General features: G+C 41.5%; 1 non-coding gene across 1 annotated transcript; it reads left to right on the top strand.

The window, feature by feature from the left end:
- The first annotated feature begins 7,364 nt into the window (after positions 1 to 7,364).
- Positions 7,365 to 7,471, top strand: LOC114404200. Its single transcript, XR_003664854.1, has one exon. It is a non-coding gene; the product is annotated as a small nucleolar RNA R71 (small nucleolar RNA).
- Positions 7,472 to 14,800: the final 7,329 nt, after the last annotated feature.

Here is a 14,800-nt window from a genome sequence, read left to right as displayed (position 1 = left end):
CAATCAACCACTTAATCCAACCCTATTTCAATTTACTAAGCGAAAATCAACTTAGGGTTTTCAATACGTGATTAGGCACCACATACACCAGTTAGCCCTTCGTCCATTAAGCATGAACGCAAGTTAGGCTCAGAGACAATTAATCGAACACGAAGCGTGCACTGATTAATATTCACGAATTTGGGATACTGGTGAAGGGAGAACTGCCAGGAAACCACATTACAAGCGAAACCTCAAAGAGAGTTGGGCTTGGTCCTCAAAGGAAACAACACCAGAAAATATAGTCTTCCATGGATTCAAACAGAAAACGCAATTGAAACATGAAGCAGAAACGTAAATGAACGGAAACGTAAATGAACAGAAACGTAAACGAACAGAAATGTAAAATGGAACAGAAACGTAAATGAGAGTAGAAGAAGAAGCAAGAATGAAATTGTAATTAGAAGCAGAAAACGTAAAATTGCATTACGAACTCAGAAGCATCAAAACAGAAAAACGAAAACCCTAAAACAAAGCTCTGAATAATGAATAGCATAACAGAATGCCTTGCACGAATCCCAAGGCAGCTATTTAAAAAGAGTCACTCAAAGTCACTGGGCCCTATTACAATACCCTGGCCCAAAACGAAATAAACACTGAACAACATAAAATAAAATTGCGAAATTTCCTAATTAGAAATTAACTAAGGTAAGCGCTGCTTTATATGCCCTCTTCAAGTCCACAACTAAAATCCGGATTAAGCCCAATGTTTCATTAATTCCTGAAATTAGATTAAAAACATCAAATTAGCTAAATGAGCCCAAATAATAAAACTGCCTAATTAATTGACAATTAAGACCAATCAATAATTAAAATGGTGCAAAAAGGGTTTAGAAAATAGAAAAAAAATGATGGCACATCAAAACCCCCCATACTTAGCCTTTTGCACTCCTGGGCAAAATGAAACAAAGAACAAAATCCAAGGATATCAAAGAGAGACAAACAAACACATTCATATATTTCTCAATGAACATCAAGGAATGAAAGAATGGGTAACATCTAACATAAGGAGATCCAAAAAGTCAAGACATTCATGAAAATCATCCAAGCAACCCAATCATGGCAAAATAGTTAATCAGCTCAAGAATGAAAAGTGATAAAGCCTCACAAGATATACACTCTATCTCTCAAGTGTCTAGGCTACTACTTACCCTCAAAGCACCCATGAAAGCAAACACCACATAGACTTGGCAAGATTCTAAAATTGACAATCAACCCACAAACACAAGCACATGAGGATCAAAAGGTCTTTTAAGGTTGTAATGGGGCCAAGGACAAGGTATGGAGAAATATGGAATAAGTGGCTAAATCCCAAAGGAATAGAGGAGCAAAGGGGAATAAGTGCATATTAAGAAAAAAATAAGAAAATAAAAAGAAGTAAAGATAAAATTTAAACATGAAGAGTAGAACCTAGAGTTTCATCATTCTTGTGCCATTTAAGATCTTATTCACTCAACTTTATTGCTTTTCTTTTTCTTTTTTTCGATTTTTTTTTTTTTTACTCTATAGCCTTTGAGAAACAACATTTCATTCAGCATGTCCAACATTTAACCAATATACAATGTACATCAAGTATGGCCCAAAATACATCATGAAGCATGGCCAACAAAACAAGTTGTCCAATGAAACAAAAACCCCCCACACTTATTCCCAAAACAATTCCAAAGCTCCAAAATTCCTTAAGGATATGGTAATATCATGGTTTTTCACTTAAGGCTTGTAGTGAGCTTCAAAACAAGGAAAGGGAAACAAGGCTCAAAAGGACTATCAAAGGAATTAATTCAAGGTAAGTCCATTTGGCTAGAAGCTTATAAGAACAAAATTGCCTTAATCATTTCCAAATATGCATGTGAATTAGGACGCATAAACAAGAATCAAGCCAAGGCTATTGTGCAAGCAATCAATGGGGCAAAACACACCAAATGATTATGATGATGGATGGCTCAAATTCTCACAAAGGTAAAATCATCACTTTCAAATTGAGCTTTCAAAACTATCATGACATGTAGAGAAGAATCAAGGATTTCAAGTCACAAAATGTCAAGAACTTTTATTTTCAAAACAATTACCCATTTCTTGAACATATCCTATAATTCAAAGAAAAACATGCAAAGTCGTACGTGCACACAAAATTGACCCAAAATATTAAACTAAAAATCCGACGAAACTAACAACATTAACAAATTAACACAACTAACAAATTAACAAAACCAACAAAACTAGCAAAATCAAAGAACACTCCCCCCCATACTTAAACAACACATTGTCCTCAATGTAGCACAATTAAAAGATTAAAAACAATTAAATCATCAAAGAGAATCGGACAAGTATAATAAAAGCAAAGAAGGAGATAGGAAAAGAAAAACTCCCTAAGTCATGGTGAAGGAAGAGTAGGGTGGAGTAAGGAAGTCTCTTCCACCACTACGTCCACTAAAGAAGGGTTCGTGAGGAATGGCTTAAGTCGATGTCCGTTGACCTTGAAGCTCTTGTTTGTGGAGTCGCTTTTGATCTCAACTGTACCATAAGGAAAAACATTAGTAACAACAAAAGGACCAATCCACTTAGATCTCAACTTACCACTCATGAGTCCAAGCCTAGAATTATACAATAACACTTTTTGCCCAACCACAAAGTCTTTTTTAACTATCATGATATCATGGAACTTCTTGGTCTTTTCTTTGTAGAACTTGGCATTCTGTAGGCTTCTAGGCGGATTTCATCTAACTCACTCAGTTGCAACTTCCTTTCCTCGCCAGCTTGATCCATAGAGAAGTTGCAAGTCTTCACTGCCCAGTATGCTTTGTGCTCAATTTCCACTGGAAGATGACATGCCTTTCCAAAGACAACCCGATAAGGAGACATTCCTATGGGTGCTTTGTAGGCAGTCCGATGTGCCCAGAGAGCATCATCAAGCCTGGTACTCCAATCTTTCCTGCTTGGCTGCACAATCTTCTCTAGAATTCTCTTGATTTCCCTGTTAGAAATTTCTGCCTGTCCATTAGTCTGGGTGTGGTATGGTGTGGATACCCTTGTACCACCCCGTACTTTTTAAGCAGGGCATGATTGTCCTGTTGCAAAAATGGGTTCCTTGATCACTAACAATTGCTTTAGGTACTCCAAACCTGCAAAACAGATTAACCTGACAAAGTCTGCGACAACTTTAGCATCATTAGTTCTAGTGGGCTTGGCTTCCACCCATTTTGAAACATAGTCAACTGCAAGGAGAATGTAAACATAACCAAAAGAGACAGGAAAAGGACCCATGAAATCTATACCCTAGACATCAAACACCTCACAAAATAGCATAGGTTGCTGAGGCATTTGTTGTCGCCATGTAAGTGTATTTCCTGCTCTCTGACACTGCTCACAAGTGCTGCAATCTTCCACGCATCTTTAAAGATGGTGGGCCAATAAAAACCACAATCAAGCACTTTGCGAGCTGTCCTTTGAACACCCAGATGACCTCCCGGTGCGGAAGAATGACAGAACTGCAGGACTGAGTCAGTCTCATGATCTGGAATGCACCGTCTAATGACCTGATCACTGCACAATTTCCACAAGTAGGGGTCATCCCAAATAAAATGCTTAGCATCACTTTTAATTTTATCTTTTTGGGCCTTAGATGTTAAGGGAGGAAAAACAGAGGCAACTAAATAATTGACAATGTTAGCAAACCAGGGAGTAGAAAGAGAGTCAGAAATACTATACAATATATACAAATGATCATCCGGGAAATCATCCCGAATAGGTGAATCTGCATCAAGACACGTTCGATCCGACTCAAATGATCAGCAACTAGATTTTGTGCTCCGCTCCTATCACGGATCTCCAAGTCAAACTCTTGGAGCCAGAGCATCCATCGGATCAACCTAGGCTTAGAATCAGCCTTCTTCAACAAGTACTTTGAGCTGCATGGTCAGTATAAACAATAATGCGAGTACCAAGCAAATAAGATCGAAATTTTTCAAGAGCAAAAACTATGGCTAGAAGCTCTTTCTCAGTAGTAGTATAATTTGCTTGGGCAGCATCTAAAGTCCTAGAAGCATAATATATCACCCTGGGCAATTTATCAATTTTCTGAGCAAGGACAGCCCCCAATGCATAATTTGATGCATCACACATAAGCTCAAAAGGGGTTGTCCAGTCGGGTGCCTGGATGATGGGGGTGGTAGTCAGCGCTCTTTTGAGGCAATCAAAAGCCTCTTTGCATCTGTCATTAAAGTCAAACTCCACCTCCTTTTGCAACAAGTTGGACAATGGAAGGGCTACTTTGCTAAAATCCCTTATAAAGCGCCTGTAGAATCCTGCATGACCAAGAAAAGATCGCACCTCTCGCACACAAGAGGGGTAAGGCAATTGTAAAATAACAGAAATTTTTGCAGGATCTACTTCAATACCCTTATTGGAAATAATGTGGCCTAAAACTATACCTTGCTCAACCATAAAATGACATTTTTCAAAATTTAGAACAAGGTTAGTTTCAATGCATCTATTCAAAACTTTTTCCAAACTATTCAAACAACCATCAAAAGAGGATCCATATACAGTGAAATCATCCATAAACACCTCTATGCAATTTTCTAAAAAATCACTGAAAATACTAATCATGCACTGCTGGAAGGTACCAGGGGCATTGCATAGGCCGAAAGGCATCCTCCTATAAGCAAAAGTGCCAAAGGGGCAGGTGAATGTGGTCTTTTCCTGATCCTCAGGAGCAATAGTAATTTGCATATAACCAGAAAAACCATCAAGGAAACAGTAGTGGGATTTACCTGCCAGGCATTCAAGCATCTGGTCAATGAATGGTAGGGGAAAATGGTCCTTTTTGGTAACCTGGTTCAGCCTCCTATAGTCAATGCAGACTCTCCAACTGTTCTGCACCCGAGTAGGAATCAGCTCCTCCTTCTCATTTCTGATCACTGTGAGGCCAGTCTTCTTCGGGACTACCTGGACGGGACTCACCCATTGGCTATCGGAGATAGGATAAATGATTCCAGCTTACAAAAGCTTGGTTATCTCCTTCTTCACTACATCAAGAATCACCGGGTTGAGTCTTCTCTGTGGTTGTCTTACTGGTTTAGCTTCATCCTCTAAATTTATTCGATGCATACATGTGGATGGGCTAATACCAGGAATGTCCGCCAGGGTCCAGCCTATAGCCTTCTTATGCTGCTTGAGAACTGACAACAACTTCTCCTCTTGCTCATCAGCAAGGGAGGCAGATATAATCACTGGAAAACTCTTGCTATCATCCAAGTAAGCGTATTTTAAATTTGATGGCAGAGGCTTCAATTCTGGTGTGGTCGGCTGGACAGTGGTGGAAGGGGATGGTTTCTCAGCCTTTACCTCATAAAGAAAGTCAGAGGTATGTGTACTTCCTGAAACATAGTTAGTCCTATCTGACTCTATAAAATTAATCTCAAGAGGTAAAACACCACCACCAGGCATGCAATCAATATCACTCTCAGATTCACTCTCAGCATCAAATTCAGACATATGATCAAGTACAATTTCAGACTCAATGCATGAAGAGTGAGAGGCATGCAGATTAGAATAAAGATCAGTCATGTATTCATCAACAACATGGTTAATTATTTCAGCACGAAATACAGAAAGATCTTCAAATGGGTATTTCATAGCATCCAGAATATTAAAATGAACAGTTATGTCACCAAATTCCATAGACAGTGTGCCTGCATAAACATCTATCTTAGTTCTAGCAGTTTTCATAAAGGGTCTGCCTAGAATGATGGGAACTGATCCTTGAGAAAATCCATCTTCCATATTCAAGATATAAAAATCAACAGGGAAAATCAGTTCACCAACTCTAACTAAGACATCTTCTATGAAACCAACAGGATAGGCAACACTTCTATTAGCTAAATGAATTACCACATCAGTTGACTGCAAGGGACCTAGCGATAGAGAATTAAAAATCGACAGAGGCATAACACTAACAGAGGCTCCTAAATCTAGCATGGCATTGTCAAACTTACTATTCCCTATAATACAAGGTATGCTGAATGTACCTGGATCTTTGCATTTTTCAGGAATTTGAGGAACAGATTTAACAATCAATACGAAGACATTTATGCCCATGCTAATTCGTTCACTTCCTTTAAGCTTCCGCTTATTAGTGCACAGCTCCTTCAAGAATTTGGCATATCTTGGAATTTGCTTTATTGCATCCAACAGAGGTATGTTTACCTCTACTTTTCTAAACGTTTCCAAGATCTCTTTCTCTGCCTCTTCCATTTTTTTGTTGGAAACTGCTCTTAGAGGGAATGGAAGAGGGGGAATGTGCTGCTTCTGCAAATCAGAATTACCTGTGGAAGAAGATTCACCTGCACAGAAATTGTTAGGTAAAATTTTGTCATCACCTTTTTCTGGAATAGAGTGAAGTTTGGCAGGTTCATTTGCAGATGAGGAAGGTGCTACGGGTTGAGGTCCTTGACATTGCTTTCCCGACCTTAATGAAATGGCACTGACATTTTTGGGATTTTGGACAGCTTGAGAAGGCAGCTTGTCAGAATTTTGGGACTGTTGTTGATTCAATTGGGTAGCCAATTGTCCCATCTGATTGGTTAAGCTCTAAATGGAGGCTCTGGTCTCTTGCTGAAACTGCATGTTCTGCATAGTCATTTGCCTCACAAGTTCTTCGAGGGAAGGTTGTGGAGGGGCCTCAACTGTTGGCTGTTTCTGGGGTTGTTGCTGTTGTTGGATTGGTGGAGGAATGTATGGTCTGCTTGGGCCAGCAGCATTTTGGAAGGAAGGAGCAGGCTGGTGTTGTTGTTGCTGAGGGCTGGACCATCTGAGGTTAGGGTGATTCCTCCATCCAGGGTTGTATCTGTGATCAGGGTTGTATCTGCTGTGGTTGATTTTGTTGCTGAGGTTGAGGAGGTCTATTGTAAATATTTGCAGCATAAGCTTCAGGCTGCTCAATTGCTCCAGGTTGCTGCATGGAAGGGCAAAGGTCTGTATGGTGGTTAGCAGAGGAGCACAAACCACAAACCCTTGCGACAGGTACAGATTTCTGATTCAAGGCCAGCTGGGTTACCAGGTTAACCAATGCATCCAGTTTTCCTTCAAGCTTCTTAGTTTCAGATGATGCAGATGGGTTTGTAGCTACCTCATGCACTCCTCTAATGACTATGGCATCATTTCTGGCGCTAAACTGCTGGGAGTTGGAGGCCATCTTCTCAATTAAATTTCTGGCTTCAGCAGGAGTCATGTCTCCAAGGGCTCCACCACTGGCAGCATCTATCATACTTCTCTCCATATTACTGAGTCCTTCATAAAAATATTGGAGAAGAAGTTGTTCTGAAATCTGATGGTGGGGGCAACTGGCACATAGTTTCTTAAATCTCTCCCAGTACTCATACAGGCTCTCTCCACTGAGTTGTCTAATACCTGAGATATCCTTCCTGATGGCTGTGGTCCTGGAAGCAGGGAAAACTTTCTCTAAGAATACTCTCTTAAGGTCATCCCAGCTCGTGATGGACCTTGGAGCAAGGTAATACAGCCAGTCCTTTGCCACTCCCTCTAATGAATGAGGAAAAGCCTTCAGAAATATGTGATCCTCTTGGACATCTGGGGGTTTCATGGTGGAGCAGACAATGTGAAATTATTTCAAATGTTTGTGCGGGTCTTCACCTGCAAGGCCATGAAACTTTGGAAGCAAATGAATCAGTCCAGTTTTAAGAACATAGGGGACATCCTCATCAGGGTATTGGATTCACAAGCTTTCGTAGGTGAAATCAGGTGCATCCATTTCCCTTAGAGTCCTCTCACGAGGTGGAGGTTGTGCCATGTTCTCAGAATGTGCAAAATCAGAATGGTCAGAATCAGAATGCTCAAAATTATAATGCTCAAGATCAGGATGTTCAAAATCACCAATAACAGAATGCACAGATTCACCAGTTATGGAATGCTCAGAATGATCAAAAGGTATAAAATGATGCCTAACTAATCTATGAAATGTCCTATCTATCTCAGGATCAAAGAGTTGTAAGTCAGATGGATTGCCTCTAGTCATACACTACATTCAGCATGCACACAACTAGTTGCCTTGTCATGTAAATAAAGGTGTAGGTTTGAACTACAACTACCCTCAAATGATATCCAAATGACTTTAAATTTTGTGAGCAACCCTATAAAATGATGAGAAGATAGCACAAAAAATTTCAGACAAAAATTCAAAGTCTAACTATGAAAGCTAAAAATGGTAGGTTAAGAAAAATAAGTGAATAAAACTTGAAAAATAAAAAACTTTTGACAGAATCGCTTTTTTTGGACGATGGAGACCTCAGCGGGCCTATGGCCAGCTGCCATGGCGTAGGAAAGTTTTTTCTACCCCAAATGCATATATAATAATTGCGATTCTGATAACCGGAGCAAAAGTTATGGCCGTTTGAAGTTTTGACAAACACAAAATTTGCTAGTTTTTTGGAACTTTCAAATCTGACCAAACTAAAGGCTCTAGCTATTTTTCCCACAAAATATGGATTAAAAGAAGTTACCACAAAAAAAATCAGCCAAAAATAACAACCCTAGCTACTAAAACAAAAAATCTCAAATAATTCAGCATGGGTGGTCGCTAAAATCCGTCTCTAATTGATTTCTACTACTACTCTGTTTTTGCCGCAAGCACACTCTTCACAGCAAAACACCCAAGACTGAAACAGGGGAAACGCTTAATGGGAAAACTGAAATAGAACACACATTAAACAAAATACTAGGACACTAAACAACATTAACGCACATACTAACACAATACTAACAATTAAACATAAAACACGAAAGGATTAAACACACAACACTAGCTAGCTATTATGAACCTTTGGACACTGCTCCCTGGCAATGGAACAGAAACGTAAATGAGAGTAGAAGAAGAAGCAAGAACGAAATTGTAATTAGAAGTAGAATAATGAATAGCATAATAGCCCCCTTGCACGAATCCCAAGGCAGCTATTTAAAAAGAGTCACTCAAAGTCATTGGGCCCTATTACAATACTCTGGCCCAAAACGAAATAAACACTGAACAACATAAAATAAAATTGCGAAATTTCCTAATTAGAAATTAACTAAGGTAAGCGCTGCTTTATTTGCCCTCTTCAAGTCCACAACTAAAATCCGGATTAAGCCCAATGTTTCATTAATTCCTGAAATTAGATTAAAAACATCAAATTAGCTAAATGAGCCCATATAATAAAACTGCCTAATTAATTGACAATTAAGACCAATCAATAATTAAAATGGTGCAAAAAGGGTTTAGAAAATAGAAGAAAATGATGGCACATCAATGACTTAAATAAATGGCTTAAGCATGTCAAAAGGGGGTATAAAAAGTAAATGAAAACGAGAATAAAAAATACATGAAACAAAATCTGGACCACCACGGGTACATAGAATGAATTGAAAAGCTTGGTTTGAGGTACTTACCCGTTGAAGACTGAAGAAAATGAAGAACGAATGATGAATCTTGAAAAATGGTCGAGAATCTTCGCGTAATTACTCACGGAAACGTTACGGAAGCGCCTCAACTTGGATTTTCTTCACGAAACTAATTTTCCTCAGCTATTTCAAGAGAGAGAGAAGTGCCTAAGGGGTTGAACCCTTTTCTACTTCACTTCTCCCCCTACTTATAGAAAATTGGGGGAGAAGCTTGCCACCCAGCTAGCCCAGGCGAGCAAGGTTGCTTCCTCCAGAAGCAACCGCCTTCTGGAGGAATCTTCTGGAGGGCCCAAGTGGGCCTGGTTGCTATTTGCACCCCCATTTTTACTAAATACACCCCTGCCTTTTTTTTGGTGATTCTTTTTTCGTAAAGTTACGGAAACTTACGAATTTCGTAACGATACTTGTTTTCTTTCCGTAATGTTACGGAACTTTGCGGATTACATAATCATCCCCTTTTTTGACTTACGGAATGTTACGGAGCCTCACTATTTGTGCAACGATGCTTCCTTTTGATTTCCGGTGTGTCACGGAACCTTACGGATTGTGCATCAATATGACAGATGATGGGTGCCAAGCACCTCAAAATGACGAAACACAAGTTGCATGCCACCAAGCAAAGGTCCCTGAACGAAATTAGGGTATGACAGTTGCCCCTCTTTACTTGTCTTTTATTGGAGATAAAAGGGAAGTAAAGATAAGACACTAATTTCGTTCCTCTCGGTTGACGAGAGTCGCGGGTGACCATAAAATCTCCGCGTGCAAATGACTTGTTGTTCCCGGGGAACAAAGGATGCAGAAGACGATGTCAGTCTTTGCATGTTATCAGGCTTTTCGTCTTACAGATAGCAAAAAGAATGTTTATACGTATAACCACTCGGGTATTTCCGCCCGTCAGCGTGACTCAAATGTCAGTATGACAGATCTTGTGAGTGCGGAAGATGACGTAAATCTCCGTGTGTCAACGGGCTTGTCGGTCGCGATTGACGAAGGGCGCAGAAGACGACGTTAGTCTCTGCGTGCTATCAGGCTTTTCGTCTTACAGACAGCAAAAGGGAATGTTTATACGGATAACCACTCGGGTATTTCCGCCCGTCAGCGTGACTCAAATGTCAGTATGACAGATCTTGTGAGCGCGGAAGATGACGTAAATCTCCGCGTGTCAACGGGCTTGTCGGCCGCGATTGACGAAGGGCGCAGAAGACGACGTTAGTCTCTGCGTGCTATCAGGCTTTTCGTCTTACAGACAACAAAAAAGTTTTGAAAGTGCGGACAACCACTTGGGTATCTCCGCATGTCACGTGACTCCAGTGCCAGCATGACAGAACTTGTGAGGGTGGCCGACAAAAGCGATGCTCTTGCTCCTACGTATCCTCCAATGAGGAACTCAGACCTACGTAGTTCTTGATAACATGTGAGACTTGAAAAAGTCTCCACCGGAAGATGTTGACATCTCCGGAAAGGGCGCAGATGACCACATTGGCCTCTGCTCGTCAATCACACTTGGGGTCACTGAATGACGAGGTGCGGATTACCGTAAGGTGTCTCCGCGGGCTACCAGCTCTTGGGTCATGGTAACAAAAGCGGTGAGGTCGACAAAAGCAGGGCTTTTGCTCCTACGTATCCTCAAATGAGGAACTCAGACCGACGTAGTTCTGGATAACTTGTGAAACTTGAAAAAGTCTCGGTGGTTTCTCCACTAAAATGCAAACATGCTTTAGTAAAGAGACCAATATTCCAACTGATTAGAGGAAACACTGGGTTCAACAAAAAATAGAAGAAAATCACTCAGAGTGTACCAACCTCGCACAGGTAAGTGTTTCATCCTAATTCCGAACCATAGATATGCCATGACTTGACTTTGCGAATTATTTCCTATCAAATCAAAGATTACATGCGTGATCATGGATCAATAGGACTTCCCTTGGAAATGGGTTCTTTTGGTGGGTTTTTTCGGCTTTTGATTGATTTGATTTTTTCTGGCTTTCTTCCTTTTCTGTTCTTGTTTGACGCGAGGCGAACAAGTCACCGACGCACAGGATTTTGGTTGGTAATCAAAGGGAGAAGACCACTTTAGGTCATGGTTTCCTTTCCTTCCTTTTGTTCATTTGGTGACAATTCTGTATTGTTCAGATATGGTATGGTCAAAAGACCTTTCTGCACATTTCTTCTGCTTCTTTGATCAGGAACTTTCTTTCCTTCCTTTTTTCTTCTTTTTTTACTTTCTCCCATTCTTTGATTGGGAATTTTCTTTCTTTTCTTTTCGCTTTCTCCCACTCTTTGATTGGGAATTTCCTTTCCCCTCTTTTTTGCTTTCTCTTTGATTGGAAATTTTCCTTCTCCCTTTTTTGCTTTCGAGGGTAAGGATTGACATTCTCACCCTGGGTCAAGGTTTATGGTGAGTTAGGATTTTGGCTCAAGGCTTGTAGAATGGCTAGACATGATACATGTCAGGGTTTGGTTTGGTTTAAGGATAAAAAGGGATGCCCCACATTATTTCCATGACACAAATGCAAAAATGATGATTTGGAAACTTTATGCAAAACTGGTCATGCATGCACCTATGTGGACACTCAAGTGTCAAATTTTTATGGTCATGTGATGCTAGGGCTCAGGATTCATTTCCTCTATTTTAGTCAACCCAATGTTTCCAAAATATGTTCTTTTATCCATTTGTTCATTTATCCGAGTCCATTTTGGACGCCTGGGAAAATTTTCACAGCGTTCACCCTTCAGGTGTACACACCTTTTTTCAAAAACTAGCTATGATCGGCGAATTTTCCTTTCAAACAAAAGTCGGAAATCATCTCTTTCAAAAACATGTTGGTTCTTTATCTTCTATTTTCCTTCTTTTCTCCTTACTTGCTCTCTCTTTTTTCTTCTTTTTTTATTTTTATTTTTATCATGATTTTTGTTTGTTTTATTTTTTGGACGATGTTCCTAAATGAAAAACTCTACACGGTTCCAGAATTTCAAATAAACATCATCGATAATAATGATATAAGCACTAACGCAACAATCCAAACAAAAATGTATGCGCTGTACAAATGACAATCGAAACAACAAAAACAAACATTAGTCTCTCAAGTCAAAAAATAACATAACATAAAAATGATAAAAGAAATATGAAAGAAAACATGAATCTGGGGATCTCCCAGTCATCTAGCTCCACTCCCTCCCAAGAAGTCAAGCAAATCGGCCATCTCCTCGTCCTCGTGGGCCTCCTCTCCATCGTCGGGAGCCTCTGGGGGTGCCTCTCCTGCTTGGGCCTCGGGCCAATCCCCGGGCCATGCGACCTCTGCCCTGAATTGGTCTGGAGTAGGGCATGAAAAAGAAGCGAAGCCCTGGCTCTGCATGCTGAGGCTCAGCTGGTAAAGACAATCATGGGTCTGTACATGTGCCCGGTGGTTGGCCGCCTGCTAGCGAACCAAATGCCGTAAATACTGCTCCATGTCAAACGACCCAGCCGGGCTAGCCTGATGAGGTGGTGGTGGCGCGCTTGCGGCCTGTGGAGCATCACCCTGAGCCTATCTCTGGGTGCAGTACTTCTCAATAAAAGCCCGGGTGATGGGCGGCCGAATCACCTTGGTAGGTGCAACGGGGACTCCGAACGACTGGCAGAGTCCTGTGATCAGTGCGGGAAATCCCAGGGCCCTGTTGGACTTATCTGGGTCCAAAGGGTGCCTGGTCGGCGCCATACCTGCAAATAGATAAATGGCATCACCAATCAACTGAGCCACGTGAATACTCATCCGTGTCAGGATGGCGTACACCAGCTGACACTTCGGCAAAGGGAGGTTGGAATTATGATCACTGGGCAGGATGTTGCTGAGCAGCAACGTCATCCATATCTGGGTCAGGGTGGTCATGTTGGTGCGCATAATTCGCACTCGCCTCCCTGCAGCAGTCCGGGCAAAATCCTGCCCCGGTATACACAGCAATTGGGCGATGGCCTCCTCATCAAAACCATCGGACCGGTTCCTCCTCTGGCCATACTCGCACTCCTGGCCCTCTTCCGCATCGAATGGGATCCACTGACCCCTCACCCAGGATCTCATATCTCACATGCCCTCCTCCGTAGGCCAAGCATTGGCAAAAAATTCGAGGACTATGTCTGGGTCGAACTTGGCCATGGGGGTAACCAGTGATGCCCACCGCCGGCGAACTATCTCCTCCTGGAAATCGGCATACTCATCGTCCCTGAGCTGGACGCGTCGCTCCCAGAGAAATGACCACCCCTTGATGGCCTCGAAGCACTGCTGGTGTTCAGCGCTCCTAAAGCGGTGGCTGTCATACTCGGGAGCAGAACTGGTGCCTCCGGCCGCTTTATCCTTCCTGGACCTCTTTGAGGCAAGCTTCCTCGGGGCCATTTCTTGTCGGTGATGAATAAAAGCGCAAAACGGAATCGAAAAATGCGAAAAATAGTGACCCTAGGGCTGCAAACTCGTAAATTCCGTGGGTATTGCTTTTGAATGGGGGAAAAAGAAGTTTTTGAATGCAAAAACGTCCCCCTTCTTCATTTTTTATATTTTGGTGTTGGGGCTGCTCGCCCAGGTGAGCTAACCTGCACTTTTTTTTTTTTAAAAAAAAAAGGTCGATTGATTTCAGAGGCGACTGTACACAGGAATGGCTCGCGTGAGGGGACCAAAGCTTTTGATGCTCCGCCAGCCACGCCGTAAGGTACTGATCGAAACTCCCCAGGATAGATTAGGCATCGAACAAAGGTAATAATTACTATAATTTCAAAGGATACTAGGCTGCATTACAGCCGTGCTTTCCGCTTGTCCCAGGCTAGGTTAAGGACGACGACCTAATGGTAGTGACCCTAGCCTCCTTTTGTGTCCGTCCCCAAGTATCTGAAAGTAGGAAACAACGAGGTGTGGCAAATCTCGACCGCGTCATTGTCCTACCTCGATTGGTTTCTGCTGTTTTAACTTTGTCTCTATCCCAGAAGGTAGCTCGAGATAATCCTGCCCTTGTTTTACCACAACAATATGCATGCGTATGCGTATGCATGAATGTTTTCAAACGCAGCAAATTTTGGTGAAAGTTGGTTTAGGTTCAATTTTAATTAAGCGCTTGGGGCATCCCATGAACTGAGCGGAAGGGCTCAGGTGATCACAAACTAACGCAAGGTTTAAAACCAACGTGAGGACTAAAGCCTCGAACCCACGTTCACTTCATTAAAAGATTGTAACGAGGGATACAGTAGACGGGGAATCCCTGGGGGAACCCAAAAAACACATAAAGATAAAGAACATGCAGCGACATCCTTAATTGCCCCAGATTCTAAGCATAATATTGCTTG

This window comes from Glycine soja, unplaced genomic scaffold (assembly GCF_004193775.1).
Source record: "Glycine soja cultivar W05 unplaced genomic scaffold, ASM419377v2 tig00006290_1_pilon_132594_149568, whole genome shotgun sequence".
In the NCBI taxonomy this organism is placed as follows: domain Eukaryota; kingdom Viridiplantae; phylum Streptophyta; class Magnoliopsida; order Fabales; family Fabaceae; genus Glycine; species Glycine soja.
Note: the sequence above shows the minus strand (reverse complement) of the source record. Positions and strands in the feature narration are given on the sequence as shown.